The sequence below is a fragment of the Lynx canadensis genome, chromosome B1 (genome assembly GCF_007474595.2).
Source record: "Lynx canadensis isolate LIC74 chromosome B1, mLynCan4.pri.v2, whole genome shotgun sequence".
In the NCBI taxonomy this organism is placed as follows: domain Eukaryota; kingdom Metazoa; phylum Chordata; class Mammalia; order Carnivora; family Felidae; genus Lynx; species Lynx canadensis.
Genome location: NC_044306.2, coordinates 84183462 through 84204446, shown reverse-complemented (window position 1 = coordinate 84204446; position 20985 = coordinate 84183462). Strand labels below are relative to the sequence as shown.

The 20985-nt window shown below is 36.1% G+C and overlaps 1 protein-coding gene and 1 non-coding gene across 2 annotated transcripts in view; both read right to left on the bottom strand.

Annotated features, from left to right (window-relative positions):
- INPP4B (inositol polyphosphate-4-phosphatase type II B) overlaps positions 1 to 20985 on the bottom strand; it is a 797369-nt gene that overhangs the window by 440652 nt on the left and 335732 nt on the right.
- LOC115513152 lies at positions 18549 to 18656 on the bottom strand. The gene has a single exon (XR_003968576.1). It is a non-coding gene; the product is annotated as a U6 spliceosomal RNA (small nuclear RNA).

The window sequence follows — 20985 nt, the reverse complement described above, 5'->3', positions numbered from 1 at the left end:
GAGTTACTAGACACCCCTACCCAGACTTGCTGAGATAAATCTAAACCTGTCTTTACCTTCTTTCTTTGTCACCTATCACCAGTTCATCTAAAGTTGGTAAGATAATTGGGCTTTTTAGGAAACTTGCTAGCCTTGAAGAGAGGAAGATTGGGATTTTCACCTCCCCATTTCTAGACTATGTTCAAGAAGCATTCCATTACAGAAAGAGATAGCTATTGGGCATCTAAAACTCAGGGTTTGTGGCAGATTATAAGAGCACTAGACAGGGGAGCACTTTTAACCTGTAATGTTTACAACTGTTCCCTCACCTCTGATTCCTACCCCCATTCCAACCATGGAAGACCCATAACAGCAGAGTTGGGAGAAAAAAAGAATTTTAAGAGCAAAATGGAGGAAAAGTGAGCAAATAGATAACACCCTCCCTTCCTTCCCCACTGTTGGTCTGGGGAATTCTTGCGTCAGAATTCAGCTGGAAAGATGGGAGTAGGCTTAAATTGAATTAGAGATGAAAGTTATGATATATGATTCTACTATAATTTTAATATTAGAAAATTCAGTTCTAATACACAATGACTATTCTTCCTGGAAAGATCTGGGATCTTTTTGAGATACTCCCCAGTGGCAGAGATAGGAAATTCAATGAATTTGAATATGCCGTGGCAAGAGAAATAACAAGGCTATTTCATGGTTATGCCTTATTGACTGGAAACATAAGAAACCATTACTTCTCCTCTCTGCCTTTTCCAACATTGCTCACATATGTTACCCTCTTGAAATTCTGCCTAGCATCTGGTCTTGCCTTCTATGGTCATGTTTCCATACCTTTCATAATGTCTCCAGGTAAACTAATATTTTCTTCTGTGCTCCCATAGCCTTAAACCCCATCCATCATTCAATATCATATCCTAGACTATAGTCAGACTCTTGTGAAATAGTGAGTACTTTAAGGGTGTGGAATCTTGCCTTTTAATTCCCAGTGCTTAGTACAATATCTTGTTCATGTTAAATTATCAGTAGCAGCTGATTAAATTACTGTGGAATGAACTGATCATTGAAATCTGTCACAATCCAGGACATTGGCATATCTTCTGTGTCCCAGTACCTCTAGAGAATAAATCTAGAAAACTTCCCCCAGGCAGCAAAACACTTTCTGTTTTTCTGAGCACTTCCCAGGTAGGAGTTAAGACAACTCTGACACAGCTGAACAACTATGAAAATAGAGACCCAGGTGTCATCCATGTATGAAGCAAACAACTATTAGGCTCCTACTCTGTGTTAGGCTTTAGGACTAAAAAATAAGGAAGACAGCACCTGCCCTGTTCTTTTAACCTATAATGTTTAAAATGGATCTCAGTTTGGAAAATTGATGATCATCATTTGCTGAGAGCAATGGTAGTTTAAACTCAAAACTGATGAATCTCTGGTTGTAAGTTGTCAGCTCTATAAAATGAAGATATGGAAATTTAGGTAGGCATAAGCAAGGGCAATAAAGCAGGCCATGGAACCAACACCAGATCCTTCCACAGACATATTTAACTGAGTGTGTGTGATGGTTGCATAAATCCCAACCCAACCACTGACTTAAAAATGACATGTCCTAAATTCATCCTAAGTATAAAAGCATCTTTGTAGCCATCACCTGAATGGGTTTGCCATCCTCATCATCTTGACTAAACTTCAGATAGGTTTCTTTCTGACTACAAGCCCCACCCCACCCCCCAACTTCTTTTGTCATAGAATATTTTCTTTTTTTTTAAATTTTTTTTTTCAATGTTTATTTATTTTTGGGACAGAGAGAGACAGAGCATGAACGGGGGAGGGGCAGAGAGAGAGGGAGACACAGAATCGGAAACAGGCTCCAGGCTCCGAGCCATCAGCCCAGAGCCTGACGCGGGGCTCGAACCCACGGACCGCGAGATCGTGACCTGGCTGAAGTCGGACGCTTAACCGACTGCGCCACCCAGGCGCCCCTAGAATATTTTCTTTAAAACACTTGTAAATTCTTTTCATTAAAAGTTTATTTATTTATTTTAGAGAGATAGAGAGAAAGAGAAAGAGAGAGAGAGGGAAAGAGAGAATCTTAAGGGCTGCATGCCCAGTGCAGAGCCTGATGCAGGGCTCAATCTCACCAACTGTGAGTTCATAACCTGAGCTAAAATCAAGAGTCAGATGCTTACCAGACTGAGGCACCCAGGTCCCCTATAATTGTAAATTATTTTTCTAGTCCTTTAATATGTAAATCTTCTCCAACCCTCTTGCCAGTTTTACAACCCTGAAATATTTTTCTCAAGAATCTACAGGCCATTGTTTTGAAATGTAATCATTAATAAAGATAGTACCCCTATCTCCCAGGCTCTGAGGGTAGGTAGGAGTTGAATTTGCACAAGCATCAATTAGCAAACACAGATGGTCTAATCACACTGCACATGGACCAACCTCCCCACCAAGGTCTCCCAGTACTTTTTCACTAGCTCACCCACAGTCCTTAACAACTCTTTTCCCGTTTGTTTCTGTAGAGTTGGGTTCAATCTTTCTTCCCTATTGCAATACTTTTGATAACATTCTTCCTTGTTTAACTCTGCCTAATGCAATTTTTCCTTGGAAACCTCTGTATAGAACTTTAGCCATAACATAGTGTTGGTAATTGCCATGATTAGTAAAATAATAATAACAATAATAATAATAATAATAATGATAATAATAATAATAAGACCATTTCTTGACATTATAAACCATGTTTCCCAACCAAGGGTAATTTTTGCCAAAGAAACCACTTGGTAAAGTCTGGAGACATTCTTGGTTGTCACAACTAGGGACAGAGAAAGGAGGAAGTTTGTTATTGGCATGACTACATTTCACAATGCACAGGGGAATCCCTCATAACAAAGAATAATTTAGTGCAAATGTAAATAATACATAGTTGAGAAATCTTGCTATAAACAATCAGAATCCTAAGAGCACTCTTCTCTAGGTCTCAGCCTGGCCAAAGAAATTAGGTTGTGCCAAAAGCCTGCACCAAATTGTTAGATTATAGTTAAAAAAAAAATGGCAGGTAAATAAGAAATAATTATAAATTCGTCTTGAAGATAATATTATTGACAAACATGAGGACCAAGAAAATTTAAAGAACATTGAATTATTAAGCTAATACCAAACGACTTTGTATTTTGCATTGGTGTAGAGCATGGTCCACTTGTTGACAGTGTCCAGGTTCTATTACTTCCTAACTGTGACAATGTGAAACAGGTACTCAACTCTCAAGGCTCAGTTTTCTCATGGCTTAAAAGAGGAATCAGAACCCCTGCCTCATAGTACAGTTGTAAAGATGTAGCAATATAATGCAGGTTCACTACTTAGTTTGGTATCTAATTTATAGTAAGCTCTCAGTATATACTAATGATTTTAAAACTGCAGTAAGAAAGGAAAATAGGGATCCCGGAATTGACTACTTAATAAATAAAGGAGGAAATAAGTGACATCTAATTAAGTCCTAAGTTTATCATTTACAATTTTGAGACCAAGCTAACTCTTCAAACACCATTATTTTTATAAGAATTTAAGATCCAGATAATCCAATTTGTAGGCTTGCTGAGGCACTTTGGACTCATAATCACATGAAGGTATTTCCTTGTAAGAATCTAATTAGATGTTTAATTAGCCTATATAGGCTAATGAACTGCCACTCTGCCATTATCTCCTTTAGAGGTTCATCTCAGCCAGTTTAGGTACACAGTAATAACTATGGTTAATCCAATATAGATTGCCACTGCCTCTCACCGTCTTGTTGACAAAAGAATGGCTTTCATTAGCCCATCGCTCCCTTGGAGAAATTGCTAAGTTTTCAGATGCTCTCCTAGCTGGCAAGTTAACTCAACAGGTTACCTAATTTATTTTTCATTTACTCAAAAAGGAGTTGTTGCAGCAATAATAAAGAACAGACATATATCTAATTCACTTGTGACACATTGATTTCCTTTTATTTGGCAAGTGCACACACAAAAAAATTAAACACTTTCCCTTCTCCCCTTTCCGCATACCTAGAAAACCCGTATCAGGACAAACTGGCTTTAAGTGGTTCTATGTAAATTAATTTGCCTTATATTGTAATGTAAGGCTCTAGTGCATGCTCATCAATTGCACACTGAGTAATAGACTTTAGCTATTATGCCTTATTTTTATTTGTCACACATTTAGTCCTTCTATTATTTATATTTGTCGTATGCCTTACTGGAAATATGCTAAAGATTATCTGAGTTTCCCAAGAGCCACATTTTAAATTTACAAATACATTAGTACATGAGAAGTTAAAGCATAAAATCCCTTAAGTCTCCACTCAATAATATACTACTAAATCAATATATAAAGAATGTTTTTTAAATCACCAAACTACAGGAAACTAAGTTTAAAAACAGTGGATGTCTTCCCTTAAATTTTTTAAAACTAATTTCTCCTTTAAATAGACTTGTCAGTTCCAAATTGAACATGACTTGGGTTTCTGAGATCCTGGGAAATGAAGAAAAGCTTGTTTCATTTTCCAGTCTTACATGAAGCAGAGTTGTATTAAAATTTTCAAATTTCTTCCCTCTTCATGAGTTCCGGAGGGTACATTTTGGTTAGTTCAATATGCTATTCCTACTTTAACCCTCTCATAAGTTCATTTTTCAATTTTATCCTAAAATTTTTAGTCAAAGAATAAAACCTTTGAAGTGCTAGTCTTCTCTAATGTACTTTGGAAAGGGAAACATTAAGTGTAATCCCATGAAGTATAGATCAGGACATAATGCTAAGTACAACTTAAATTATTAAGAGTGGCACAGAATTAACCTTTACAATAACCTTAACATGAGGGCAAATGATCTGTCTGACATTCTATCTAAAAGGGAAAACCTTTTATACTCTGGAAATTATTTATAGATATTGTTTGGAAGGAGGTTTTCTGTAAATTAGTTAGTACCAGTTGTGGATCTGAGTTTACAAAAGTTAGTTTGGAAAACAGTACCATTGTCTAAGTAGGAAAGAATTTTAACAGTTTAAATCAGTGGCTCACAACACTGGCTGCCCATTGAAATTATCTCTGGAGCTTTTAAATACTCCAACACCCAGACTCTACCCCCAGATCAGTTAAATCAATATATCTAGGCTGGGGAACAAGGCAATAATATTTTTTAATTCTCCCCAGGTGATTCCAAAATGCAGCCCAAGTTAAAAACCAATGCTTTAAAGAAATGGAAATTTTAATAAAAATTACCACTGTAACATAGAGTTAAATGTAATATATGGATATATTTTCATAAGTGAAAATACAATTAGAGTAGAAGAAAGAATTATCTCCCACCCCCTAACTGCATTTAGAATGAGGTTTAAAGCCATTACTAAAGTAGATTCTTAATTTTTTTCTGCTTTTCTTGTGACACTCCAGCAAAACATTTAGATCATTTATACATGTGTATATGTAAGTTGATGCAATTTGATTTGATATAGCTATTTATACGACTCTAAAAAGTGAAGGTAAATATTAATTCAATTGACTCTGAATGAAACAGAAGATTCAGTCACTGTATACAGTGACCTACATTTACCTATAGGTAACTTTTTTCCTCAAATGTAGAACAAAAATATGAAATTTGTTATATAAGAATATCATAGTATAACAGAAGAAATCACTTTTGGCTCCATATATTAAATCTCATAAAACAATGCCATGACTAGTATATTAACTCATTAACAAGGAGTTAAACACGTTTTAGCATGACACTAGGCCCTGGAGATACAAAGTTTCTGAAAAAAACATGGCTCCTGCCCTCGTTGATGTACAGTCCAGCTGGTTGACTTGTAAGCCAGGCTAAAGGTTTTTATTCTTTGTTTTTATGAATATAATTTATTGTCAAATTGGCTAACATACAACACCCAGTGCTCATCCCAACAAGTGCCCTCCTCAATACTCATCACCCATTTCCCCCTCTCCCCCACCCCCCATCCACCCTCAGTTTGTTCTCTGTATTTAAGAATCCCTTATGGTTTGTCTCCCTCTCTCTCTGTAACTATTGTTTCCCCTTCCCTATCTATACAGCCACCATACACCCAAGACATTATTAAACATTAGTAGTATATCAACTTCCAAATGAATTACCATCTGTCTATCCTAACACATTTTCAGAGCATCTTGGTTGATATTCTATGACTTTCTTTATATCCTATTTTTTTGAAGACCAAGAAAAGATTGATAATGTAAATATTACTTGTTAAATTTGTAGGTTTATGCAAATATATATATATAATATATGATTCTAATATCCAGCCCCCCTGTTTTTGTTTCTTTATTGAAGAAACAGATAAATAAATAAATAAGATAATTTCAAAGAGTTATTCTTGTTTTAACACTCATGGGATTCCGAAACTCGATTTGGAGCTGGTTAGAGAGAGGAGGTGCTCAGAAAGATATCCACTTCCAAGTAGAAAATGTTTGGTCTGAGATTTGAATGATAAGCAGGCATCAGCCTTGTGAAATGCCCAAGCATATGCAAATGCAAGAAGAGTGGACTAATGCTACCTTCCAGGAAATTCTTAATTACCTCGAACGGATCTTCATGAAGGTACAGGCAAAAAGTAAGCAAGCCTTGAAAATGTCACTTCCTTGCAAATCGTCATATGGTTTCCCTTGAATCAGATCTCAAGCTTTGTTCATCTTTTCCTCAAAAGCCACATAGAGACCAGTTTTTTACTTCTCACCAATCAAAAGAGAACTGATATAACCAAATTGCTCCTCAAATCTCTAAGCAAAGATATAGTTAGAACATATGATAGAATTAAACTTTGTGCTGCTCTTTATTTTTACCATGAATTTTCTATGATTACTGACATTTCAAATTTGTGTTACTAGTATTGTTGTTGATAATCTTAGAGCTGAAATGTTCCAGCCTGTACAAGTGACTTAATATTGGAGTTAAGAACATCGGCTATGGAGAGATTCTAACAGTTAAGACTTTACCTAAGGCACTTAGGCTGACCACAATTTCCTTATTCCGATAATAATAATGTGAGGGTGTGTTTGTTTGTTCTTAGAGAGCAAGAGCCTGGGAGAGAGGCAGAGAGAGAGAATCCCAAGCAGGCTCCATGCTCTCTGCAGGGTGTGACCCAAGGCTTGATCCCACGACCCTGGGATCATGACCTGAGCCAAAGTCAAGAGTCTGATGCTTAACCGACTGAGCCACCCAGGTGCCCCAATAATATGAGTTTTAAAAGAGGTGGTGCAGAGAACTCAGTTTAGAGTCTTACATGACAAGCCTAAGGAAGGTAGTGGGGAGAGAGATTGAAAGAGATTGGGGGGGGGGGGGGGCGCAGAGGAGAAACCACACACGCACACACATACATATACATATACATGCCTTGAGATTATTTTAAATATTGTGTGCATAAATGTTTTAGTAACAAAAACAAGGCTTCTTTTAGTTATGTCCTCAATGGCCTCCTGAAAGTGTATTGCTTAGAAGGCTGCATGTGTTCTACTGACCAAGGAGGACAGTCCATCAATTTTTACTTGGATGGATTATATACTGTGAGGTTTGGGAAACTTAAACTCCTAAACTCCATTAACTCTTGGTCACGGATGTGATGTCAAATTTCAAACAATCACAGTTGGGCGTGAAAAAGAAATGCCGAGGGTATTCTCAAATCTTCTCAGTGTTTCCTTCTATTCTCAAAGTTCCCACTGGGGGACTCCCTCCACACTTAACACATGTATATTCAGGGAAGACCAGCTGAGGCTCAGCACTCCACATTTGAAACAGAACTCCCAAAGGCAGTGGGATGACAGAGTCCTGCCTCCAAGGAAAGGAGGGAATTCAGAAAGAAACTAATAAAGTAGCTTTCACACTGTCCTTCTCAGAAACCCAACACCCCTCAGTAGGAGTTACTTAGGAGTGGGGAAAAGAGGGCTAATCATGTGGGCTTGAACCAGAAAGCTCCATTTTCCTGTGATATGTATGAATATAAGCATGTGATGATCAAAGTGCTCCATGGCTGAACAAAAGCTTGTAAACCACTGAGCCAGTAAATGTGAAGGCCCTTTGTAAACTGTAATGTGATTTACAAAAGCTAGTTGTTAATATTATTAATCCTGTTTCTTGGTTCTTGTGAAAATTTAAATGCTTTGTTTTATTGGGAAATTGTTTAATTAGATAATAAATCTCAAGAAAAGGCATTGTTCCAAGTCAAAGATTTATTCCTGACTCTACCAATCTGTGCAGCAAGTACATTTAAAATGTTTCCTAAAGAGATTCATTTAGTGGAGGAAACTGGAGCACTTGACTAAACTTTTCCATCACAAATTTAATTGACATGGGGTCAACCCAGTCAGTCATCTTCTGGAGTGAAGAAATTCACCACCCTTTCTGGATGTTATGAGAATCTTCAGGGAAATGTTTCCTGCCTCCTTTGGTTACAAGTGAGGCCCCTAACGATCTCCATTTGATTACTGCAACCTACATTTTTAATCCCAGGTTATAGCCACACACTAAAGGGATACTGAAAAATAATAACAACAGGAATCCAAGTTGACTCAATATACATTATTTGTCCTAAAAATGAGCATTACAATTATAGAATACTGTGTGGGACTTAAGTCAATAATAATAACAAAGTCATGTAATGCTTACTATACCCTGGAAAATTGTCTAAGTGCTTTACATATATTAGTTCATTTATTCCTCACAACAACAACCTTATGGACTTAGCACCATAATTATCTTCTTTAATGATACAGCCTAGAAAGAGTAAGTCAACTGCCAGAGGTCAATGTTGGAGCTAGGATTCAAACCCAGGCAAAAGTTTCGAGAGATAATCACACAATGTTTTAATTTTTAGTTTCAGCAAGATGAGGAAGGAGAGCATATATTTTTAAGTGAATTCTGTCAATTATAAGTATGTGCTTGATATCTTCCTTTTGCCCCTTTTGCCCCTCTGAATCTGCATCCCACATTCTTCTGTCATGCTCTGTGCTCCAGAGTCTGACCTATATGGACAGCATCATTAGGCTTCCAGCTGGATTTGGTACTAGAGATTAGAGATCAAGGGAAGAGTGAGGACAGCATATTTATTTTCCTGTTTCCTCCCAGTAACGTCACTACTGGTCAGCTGCATCCTTCTGTTGAAACCACAGCACTTCAAATGACTCATTTCACTCTGGATTCTGCTACCTCTCCCTTTCTCTGCCCCTAAATACCTAAACATAACAACAGCTCTTTACTAGTGCAGTTTCTAGGACACTGAACCATATTTGTTATTTTCCCTAAATCCTGATCACATCTTTGTAAATAGGCTTGTTATTAAACTTTCCTCAAATTAGGAATCTGAGCAGAAATTCATCGTTTTATCTAGTTTACAAATGACTTGACAAAAAACAAATGCAGAATAACCCTCACTATCCCCACTTTCCACCCTCTACAAAATAGACCCAGGAAGTAAATTCTAGAGTTATCCAAAGAGAGCTCCATTACTCCTACTACATGTCTATATGAAAATTATTTTTTTTAATTTTATTGATATTTGCAAGCAGCAAGGAATTGAAGACTATAAATAGAAACATATTTTTATTCCAATAATAGTCATTGGTCTATTAAAGTATCCTGAGTGTCAAGGAGCAAGGCAGTAACAGACCTATTCATGCTGGGTGTTGATCTCTTTGAGGTGAATGACCTTACTGAAGCCTTGACTCAGGTGTCATAAATCAGACACTTAGCCTAATTAAGTATAAAAATGCCTGATGCTTTGCAGCTGATAATACTGGACACTGGCTTCCTGGAACCAGGTAGTAAAATATATCTAGGAAATGTGATCCCATGGTGCATAAAGATACCAGGTGCATCCTTGTTTCCCCTTCAATCTAATTAGCCATTCATCAGAAACAATGTATGTTTGTGACTACATCTTGCCCTCAAAGACAGTGAGCATCTGAACCGACCTTAACATCTCTTATTCAAAACACCTCAATCTGATCTTGTCTTTTAGTTGAACAGCTCATCCTGTGGTGTAAATAGAGATTGTTTCCATTGAAAAAGATGTAAGAACAACATCCTGAGCCATAATTCTGAAAACTATGGTTACCTGCCCTCTCTTCTCCCTTAATCCACCTTAACAGTGCGATAATTCTTCACTGTTCCACTCCTGGTTTTCACGTTGAAGGTCTACCTACAATTCAGCTGACTTGGTTAGAATGATGCATTTCCTTTTACTGTGACTTGATGTTCATAAAGTTAAATGTGCTTGGAGGTAAATTACTGTCTTTGTTTACAAACCTCATTGTTTCATCATCAGAATGTGTCACAAAAGTCTTAAAACCTATGAACTTGTACACCTACCATGGAATAGATGCAACATATTGACATCTCTTTGAATCACAGTTTCATAGAACAATGGCTGGAGATGGATGCAAATACATTGACCCATTTCATTAATAAGTATCTGGGGAATCTCTTGGGTTACTTCTGGACTGGCAGGAAGCAATGACTATGACCAAAGATTAAAAGACAAGAAACCTGGATCTTCCTTTTCTAATTCTAGCTCTGTCACCTTCTTATGTATGACACTAGAGCTGCCCCACCATAGAATAACAACGTTCTTCATGACCTAAATTTCAAAGTCATTGGCATGAATAAAACTGTTTTAGATGTACAGACAGTAATATAAAAAAACCTTGTGCTACTTCACCTTGCAGAAATCAGTCAGAAATTATTTTAAGTGATTGAGATACTCATTGTCCTGAAACAAAGTCAAGATACAGTGTTTTATTCAAATTATACATGCTATTTCTTTTTCTCCTTACCTATAGTAGCCAGAGTCTAGGGTGTTCTCCTCCAATAACCATCACTTTCTGATATTCACACACTCACATAGTTCTCTCCCACATTGGATACCTGTATATCCAATAAGATATTGCAGAAACAATATTATGTGATTTCCCAAGTTAGTTCATAAAAGCCATTTGGCTTCTGCCTTGTTCTTACATCACTCACTCTGGGAGAAACCAGTGAATATTCCCATGTGAATAGGGATATATACCACATGGTGAGAAAGTGATACCTCCTATTGGAAGTCAGCCTGCCAGTCATGTGATTAAGCCATCGTGGAAGTGGATATTCACACCCCAGTCAAGCCTTCACATGAATGGAACTCCAACTTACAGGTTGACTGTAACTTCATGAAAAATCCCAAGCCAGAATCACGCAGCTAAGCTACTCCTAAATTTTAAATCTACAGAAACTGTATAAGATAATAAATGCTTGCTGGTAGAAGTAACAAGGATTTGGGGAGGTAACTTGCTATGCAGCAATAGATAACTAAATACTAACTAAATAGATAACTAAAATACTCTTCATTCTGATTTTCTTTTATACAGGGTTTACCTTTCCCCCCAACCCGACACACACACCCATTTCTCAAGCAGGAACTCCATATAGGTATGGCAAAATGGCTAGGAGCAACAGGAGGGCATGCCCACTTTGACAAGGACACAATTTTAGAGAATTAATACTCTAAGATATACATGTCCATAGTTGTACCTGTACAAATAATAAAGGTCCATCTGAAAAATGTCCTCATCCAAGAAATTGTTTACAAAAATAAATGCTGTATATTTATCTTCATAATGTATATATAACTCTATTTTGTTTGTAACAGAGTAGATTATTCCATTGTCTTATAATAGCATAAATGCTATCATTAGAATACTGGTGATATCATTTTATTACTCAGACAGTTATGAGTAGTGAGTTAATGTCTTGTCCTGCCATTAATTCCTGTTAACTGCCAGAATTGAGTCATATTATTTCAGTTGATAGTGAAACAAGTGAGTTAGACTGTTAAGAGGAACATCTGGCTAATATACTGCAAAGGTCTAGCAGTGGACTTAAACCAAATAGGAGTTTCTTCAGTGGCAGAAAATTTTCAAACAATTTTTAACTGTAACGTTACTCTGACTAGTGATTATATGATACAAAGAGTGCTAAAGTACTAACCTACCAGAAGTACCCAAAGCAGATAATGTATCATTCCTCCCCACTTGCCTTCCCCTCTCTATAAAATCAACTTATCATTAACATTTCAGTTCAATTTTAGAAGGTAATAAAATTAAAGAGGATACACATTTACTGGTTATATCACTATACTTTTAAGATTAAAATAACAAAACAGGGGCACCTGGGTGGCTCGGTCGGTTGAGCAGCCAACATCGGCTCAGGTCATGATCTCACGGTTTGTGAGTTCGAGCCCTGCGTCAACCTCTGTGTTGACAGCTCAGAGCCTGGACCCTGCTTCGAATTCTGTGTCTCCCTCTCTCTCTCTGCTCCTCCCCTCTTGCTCTCTATGTCTTTCTCTCAAAAATAAATAAACATTAAAAAATATTTTTTAATAAATAAAATAACAAAACAGATGAAAAATCACATCTCTAAAAACTTTTAGGTACTTGTATAATTTTTTGGCAAAACTACTTAAAAACTGTTTTCTGCATTAGATTCCAACATCATAATAAGTCTGAAAACACAGACTACTTTCTTATTATTGATGTGAATTTCTGTTAGGAAAAATCAGAATTCTAAATAAACCTAAATAATATTCAAGTTATTGAATTGTACTTCACATGAGATTTTACTGTATACACATTTAGTTTCTGTGAAGGGCAAAAATTTTCCTTTATATAAAACAATTTTTAAAGAGCTATAAGAATTATAATAAAATGAAAAATGCAAAAAGAATGAGATTCAGGTATTTTATCTTTAAGCAAATAGCAGCAAATTTTACCAAATATAAAAGAGTATAAATGGTAATGGTTATGAAATGAGAATCACAAAGTACTTTCCTAAAACACTCAAATGGACAAGGGTCAACTTACTAACTCTTGGTACTAGATCTTACATATCTACTTTAAAATTTTGATATTTCCATTTAATATCTGTATTTTTTATATTTGTAAATTATTAAAAGGGTAGATATAAGGGAAATTCATTTCTGATATTTAAGTTGGCTAACAGTACCTTAGGTGTGGGCAATAAAAAATAAAGTGTAAGTCAACAAATTTTTGATTAATCAATTTTATTCATTGTTGTGCCAAAATTATATCCGTGTGAACCAAGGAGATATACCTAGTATTTACAATTATTCATATGAATTATTTAATAAAATTGTGAATAGATTTATGCTCAATATAATTTCAAAAGGGTTGAGAAAGCATTCTCTGAGAAATCATTCATGATTTAATTGAGAAATCTTATGCATTGGATTGTATATATTATGAAACTATCATTTCTCTTTAGATATTTCATAATACCTGTTGAATGATGTGAATGAATAAATGAAGAAAGGAATTTTCCAGCAATTAGTTCTGGCAATGTTTTGCCATCAATACACTCCATTTGTTTGAAAACTACTGTTACCATTGTGTTGATCTTTATGTTCTTGAGTTTTGCTTTTTATTTCCATATAAAATTGTGTGCAAGGATTACTTTCACTACTTCCTCCCTCCCAGAAACCTACACTGCATGTAATGGTCTGCACCATAATTTCTCAGAAAAATCAAGTTATCAAAGTATTATATATATATATATATATATATATATATATATATATATATATCTCCATGACATGTTTAGCCAAAAGGAGTAAGACAGGTCGGTCTTAATATCAAGGAGATGGAGACTATAACCAGAGAAATCAAGTTAAATTACATGAAACAATTAGAGGAAGTTGAGTGCTATGATGTATAACAGCATTTCCTAGCATTTCCCAAAAGATCTTTGAGGTGTTAAAAGATGTTTTATTAAAAAAAAAAAAAAAGGCTTCTACAGTCAAGTAAGTTTGGGAATTACTTTATAAGACATTACCCTCTTGGCAATTCACAATGTCCATTAGCATATTAATGACTGAAAAGTTTTGTAGCAAAGAAAATGGTTGTATTTTGACTAAGCTAGACTATTCAAAATTTCTTTCACTATGGAAGCCTTTGTTAAAATGCTCCCTTTTTGATCATAAAGATTTTATACAAAGAGAAAAAAATAACAACTATTTACCACATTAATTTAACAAGTATTAGCATTTTGCCATATTTGGGTCAGATTTTTTTTTAATTTTTTTAAGGTTTTCATTTATTTTTGAGACAGAGAGAGACAGAGCATGAGCGGGGGAGGGGCAGAGAGAGAGGGGAGACAAGAATCCGAAGCAGGCTCCAGGCTCTGAGCCGTCAGCACAGAGCCTGATGTGGGGCTCGAACTCACAGACTGTGAGATCATGACCTGAGCTGAAGTTGGAGATTTAACCGACTGAGCCACCCAGGTGTCCCTGAAGAGAAAAAAATAACAACTATTTACCACATCAATTTAACAAGTATTAGCATTTTGCCATATTTGGGTCAGATTTTTTAATCTAAATAATAAACAGAAGATCACTTATACAATTAAGGCCAACCCATATCCCTTTTTCCTCCTCCTTCCCCCAGGGGTTACTATCATCCCGAAACTGGTATATATTCTTCTTGTTCATATATTTACTTTAACTGATATGTTTGTATTCACAAACAATATGTAGGATTTCTACATGTGTTGTAGGTTTAAAAAAATAGAATTTTTGTATACATTGTGATTTACTAATTTTATTCAACATTATGTTTATGAGATGGATCCATTATAATGCATATAGGTTTAGTTTATCTGTTTTAACTGAGTAATTGTGTTCTTTGTATAAATAGACCACAAAAATTAGTTATCCAATAACCTATTAAGAACATATGGTTTGCTCTCAGTGTTTTCCTATTCAAACAATGTTGTGGTAAACATCCTTGCACATACATCCTTGTGTGTCTGTTGAAGAGATATTTTAGAGTATATATCTAGAGGTAGAATTAATAAGTTATAGGTACCTACATTATCAACTTTAGTAGATACCTCAAACTTCTCTTCAAAGTAATTAAACTCATTTACACATCAACTAGCATACTAAGGGATAGACTCAAATCTCTGCAAAGGCTCAGACACACTAATCTGATATGTTTGGAATTATATTGTGCTTATATACAACATTAGTTTCCCTTGTTATTTTTGAATTCTGAACATATTTTCTTAAACATATTAGCCATCCTTTTTCCTCTTTTGTGAATCATGAAGATTTGACAGAGTTAATTATATATTTCCTTAACTAACATTTCATTGTTCAAATTCACTGCAAATAACCCCTGATTTATGGTTTAACTATCATTTTTTAAATCTTATTTTTAATTTTCACAAGTGTTTATGTTTACCATTTGTGTGACATTTGTACCACAGTGTTTTATGTTTTATTTAAAATTTTTCAGTTTTGTTTTTCACATTAAAGATTTTATTCCATCTGCTATTTATTTGTGCATTGTATCATACAAGCATTTGATTGTCCCAGTGACATTTCTTGATTAATCTATCCTCTCTGTACTGATTGCTAATACCACCACATCATATACTAAGTTGTAATACAGAGGAGATATTAATAGTTGAGAGAAGGGAGTGGGCTCACTATTGCACTGGGCTAATCATACATGAGGGACTGCATGAAAGAGGTGGCCTTCAGGTAGGGTCTGAATACTAGATGGACATAAAGACATGGGATTTGGTGTTATTTATATCATTTCTGTAACACTCACTGCAGGTGAATTAATCTTACTGCAAATGAATTTCTTTCCTTGTAGGTGGGGATAATACAGATCACCTAGTAGCATTATTTAATGATATAATATATGTTAAGGTGGTTACTCTATTGTCTTGACTATAGTAGGTGTTCAAAGTAATTAGGAGTAGTGATTGTAGCTTCTGTTGTTGCCAGCAATAGTGCTAGGAATGGTCATAGTATTTGATTAGATTGGTAGCTTTCAGTTAAAAAGCTAAAACAAAATCTAAATGCTCAATGTCACTCTTCATCAAGGAAATACAAATCAAAACCACACTGAGATACCACCTCACATGGGTCAGAGTGGCTAAATGAACAAATCAGGAGACTATAGATGCTGGAGAGGATGTGGAGAAACTGGAACCCTCTTGCACTGTTGGTGGGAATGCAAACTGGTGCAGCCACTTTGGAAAACAGTGTGGAGGTTCCTCAAAAAATTAAAAATAGATTTATCCTATGACCCAGCAATAGCACTGCTAAGAATTTACCCAAGGGATACAGCAGTGCTGATGAATTGGGGCACATGTACCCCAATGTGTATAGCAGCACTTTCAACAATAGCCAAATTATGGAAAGAGCCTAAATGTCCACTAACTGACAAACGGATAAAGATGTGGTTTATATACAATGGAATACTACTTGGCAATGAGAAAGAATGAAATATGGCCTTTTGTAGCAACGTGGATGGAACTGGAGGGTATTATGCTAAGTGAAATAAGTCAGGCAGAGAAAGAAAGATACCATATGTTTTCACTCCTATGTGGATCCTGAGAAACTTACCAGAAGACCATGGGGGAGGGGAAGGGGGAAAAAAAGTTACAGAGAGGGAAGGAGGCAAACCATAAAAGCCTCTTAAATACTTAGAACAAACTGAGGGTTGATGGGGGGTGGGGGAGAGGGGAAAGGGGGTGATGGGCATTGAGGAGGGCACCTGTTGGGATGAGCACTGGGTGTTGTATGGAAACCAATTTGACAATAAAATATATATAAAAAAAATAAAGGGAATTCTTAGGAAAGCAAAGACAGAACTGGGGAATTGTCGGACTATAAGGTAAGAATTAGAGATGACTCCAAGCTGTGGTTTAGAAGACAAGATGTAGGAGGAATTGGAGATATTAGTTTAGGACGGAGGTTCTCAAAGGGTGGCTCCAGCAGCAATTCCTGTGAACTTGTTAGAAATGCAAATTCAAGACCCCAGACTCACTGATTCAGATACTTGGACTGACATATGGTCTAGTAATCTCTGTTTTAACAACCCCTACCCACTTGCCCATCATTCTGATGATGTTCAAGTTTGAGACCCACTGGTTTGGAACACAATGAGTAAGAGGGGGTGCTGAGAAACCAGGTGAACATAGTGTATGAAGAAGTGTCAGAGCTGAAGATACAGAGTTCTCACTTAGAGGGCTAAGATTCTCCTTTTCTAATGCCTTTCCTTGCTTCTAGTTATTGGCTTTATTACACTGAATGGCTTCCCAATCTTAGAATCATTTCTCAGCATTCAGGTTCTCTCTGTCGTCCACCTACTGGGTAAAGCAATGCTAAGTTTACAACCCTTAATCACTCTCTGTCCTTCCCACGATTTCTCTCCTGCATCTTTCTCCTCCTGTTTTCAGCTTGGAGGCTCCTCACGGAGGGGAATTTGTCTGGCACAATTTCATCCAACATTAAATACCATGTACACTGACAGAGTTTTATAAATAATAAATGAGGGTAGTAATAGCCTAGATCCCAGCTTTTAATAGTAGGAATCCCTGGCCATTAAATATAAAACAGTTATCAATATATGTATATCTAGTGACCCTTCTCTGACCCGTGAAATATAGAAGCCTGCAAGGAACATTCTGTAACATTTAAGAGCACTTTTAGTTTTCTAATTTCATCTTAAAATCAATAGGTATAAGTGTGAAGAAGAGATGAGCAGTAGCCAGCCACAGAAAACATATACCTATGTTCAGATTTTCCCATTGTATATTTAGCGAGTTTATTCGATTCTTCGGTAGAAATCAAGGTGGGGAAAGAATGAGAGATCTCACTATAACAGCCTATCAGAGATCTGGCTAGTGTATTACTTTTGGCCATAATGTGTCAATCAGCTGCAAAGGATCAGCTCAGCCACAGTGACAGGGATCAATTGTGTAGAGCTCTGAGATAAGTTAATCTACCGTGACATGCTCTAAAGTAGGATGCATAAGGGAATACCACCTGCATTTTAAACTAGTGCTGACTGCCTTGTAACATCTGGGGATCCATGTTTAATAAAACAAAATTGATCTTCAGGAACTTGAAACATATTACCCCTATTATTTAAAAACACAAGATAATTCTGGTGTGTTTCTTATTTCATTTTTATTTTGATTTATAATTTATATGTATATTTGCATATATAAATATATCCTATAAAACATATAGGATAGAATGTAAAAGGTAGACCAATAAAATGTATCTTTTATTATCAATATATATAACATGTTTAACAATATAAATAAAATTAACAGTGAAAAAACTTTTACTTTTTAAAAATACTTTGGATAATTGAATACTGCTGCCTTTGCAATGTGAAATCATGATTCTTCACAGTAAAATCAATGCACTTTGGAGTTTAATTTATCTACAAGCACAAGCAGAAGTTTGAAAGCAAGCTCTAGGGTTGAAATTGCCCATTAATATTGTTAAGGAAAATTTAAAATATACCCATATGAATTTAAATGCATGTAAAGAAAGAAAACACATAAAACAGGTAGCCACGGTTTTCTCTTAGTGGCAAGATAATGCATAATTTTTCATTCATACATATTTATTTTCTAAATTCCCTATCATAAGGAAGTATTATTATTATCCATTACAGTACCAGTGTGAGTAATAACACGATACAAAGGAAATATGTCCTTGGATTTCCATGTCATCTTTGCACAGGGGCCATGCCAATCTTCTCTGCATTGTTTCAATTTTCGTATATGTGCTGCCAAAGTGAGCATGAAATATGTACTTGGAAATAGTTGCAATATCCACCTTATTTAAGCTGTACCAGATTCCTATTTATAGAACTCATAACAAACACATACATACCCACAAACATATACCCAAAAACATATTAACATTCCCTTTCTTAATGATTAATAGATAAGATGCCAATACCAGCAGCAGCAAGTAACACTGAGAATCAACACTGTTCTCTTTATATATATAATCCTGGATGGATAGTAAAAATGGGTGTGAAGTGATGTTTCAGCAGCCCTGAATTGATAAAGCAGACTCAAACATGTACATGTCCTCCAAAGGCAGAATTTCAAAACCTTATAAAAACCACTTTTATTTTTTTAAATGAAGAGTATTTTGCATTGCCTTTCCTTAGGCAGTTTTACTATGTTGTAACACATAGACAAAGGATGGAAAAGTAACAATTCATCTGACGTGATAATTGGGATAGTCTGTCTATATTAGCAGCTCTGAAGTATATTCCTCAGATCCCTTAGGGGAGCCTAGGAAACCTTTAAGGAGTCCTGTGAAATCAAAGCAATTAATATATTATTTTCTTTTACTATGTTGGCATTCGCACTGATGGTACAAATACGATGGTGGGTAACATTACTGGGTACTTAGAACAAATCGAGGGAGTAGAACTAAGCGGTACTAGCAGATTTTGTATATTTCATCACCAGGCACTAAAATTCCAGTTTTACCTAAGAACATCTTTGATGAATTGGTAAAAATTCATAATTTTATTAAATCTTGGAACTTAAGGACACACCTTAATATTCATTCTGTGTGACAAAAATTAAACATATATATAAAGTACTTCTATATAATGAAGTAGATAGCTATGTTAGTGATCTATTTCTATAATTAATTACCCTAAAACCTACCAGCTTAAAACAACATACATTTATTATCTCAGTTTCTGTGGGTCAGAAATTCATGGACTGCTTAGCTGGATCCTCTGGCTGAAGTTTCTAACAAGGCTGCGATCAAGGTGCCACCTGGGACCACATGAATGTGAGAAGAGCCAGAGAGAGAAATCCGGCAAAATGGAAATCAGTCTTTTATAATCCAATCACAGAAGTGACACCTCTTCACTTTTGCCATACTCTATTTGTTAGAAGCCAGTCACCTGCTCCAGCCCACATTCAAAGGGAGAGAATTATACAAAAGCATGATCTCTGGGAGGCTGGGATCATTGAGAGCCATGTCAGAAGCTGCTGTCCATAATGGTCTCTGGGAAATACTGTTTATGTTGCAAGTTGAACTACATGCTCTTTTCATTACATACCAGTTTTATTCGAAAGAATAATTAACCTTGGGGCGCCTGGGTGGCTCAGTCAGTTGAGCGTCCGACTTTGGCTGAGGTCATGATCTCACTGTTCGTGAGTTTGAGCCCCACATCGAGCTCTATGCTGACAGCTCAGAGCCTGGAGTCTGCTTCAGATTGTGTGTTTCCCTCTCTCTGTCCTTCCCCTGCTCTCACTGTCTCTCTCTGTCTCTCAAAAAAATTAAAAATTAAAAAAAAGAAAAAAAGAATTAACCTAAAAACTATAATAATTTGGGCTTGAATATTTTGCTGATATTCCCAGACTTGAGTATTTCTTGAAAATAGACAAAGTGAGGGGCGCCTGGGTGGCGCAGTCGGTTAAGCGTCCGACTTCAGCCAGGTCACAATCTCGCGGTCCGTGAGTTCGAGCCCCGCGTCAGGCTCTGGGCTGATGGCTCAGAGCCTGGAGCCTGTTTCCGATTCTGTGTCTCCCTCTCTCTCTGCCCCTCCCCCGTTCATGCTCTGTCTCTCTCTGTCCCCAAAATAAATAAACGTTGAAAAAAAAAATTAAAAAAAAAAAAAAGAAAATAGACAAAGTGAGTTTTGTCACTTCAAGGAAAACAATGTTGATGCTCAACACACAATAGAATTTGAATATTCAAAAGAATGCTAGAATTTTGTAAAATTTGTATCCGGTAACAGTTCCTTAACAGTTTCTTGATATATAAAAACTTTTTAAAGATTTTGTTAGCGATACTAAAGAATGTTGGGTTTGGGGTAGGAAAAGTAGGTAAAAACAGAGAGGGAGGCAAACTATAAGAGACTGTTAAATACAGAGAACAAACTGAGGTTTGATGGTGATAAAGAGGTAGGGGTGGGTGGGGAAAATGGGTGACGGGCATTAAGAAGGGCATTTGTTGGGATGAGCACCGGGTGTTGTATGCAAGTGATGAATCACTGGATCTACTCCTGAAGCCAAGACTACACTGTATATTAACCAACTTGAGAATAATAAAAACAAAGTTGGGTTTTGATATTGTGTAATGAAATGTGTTATC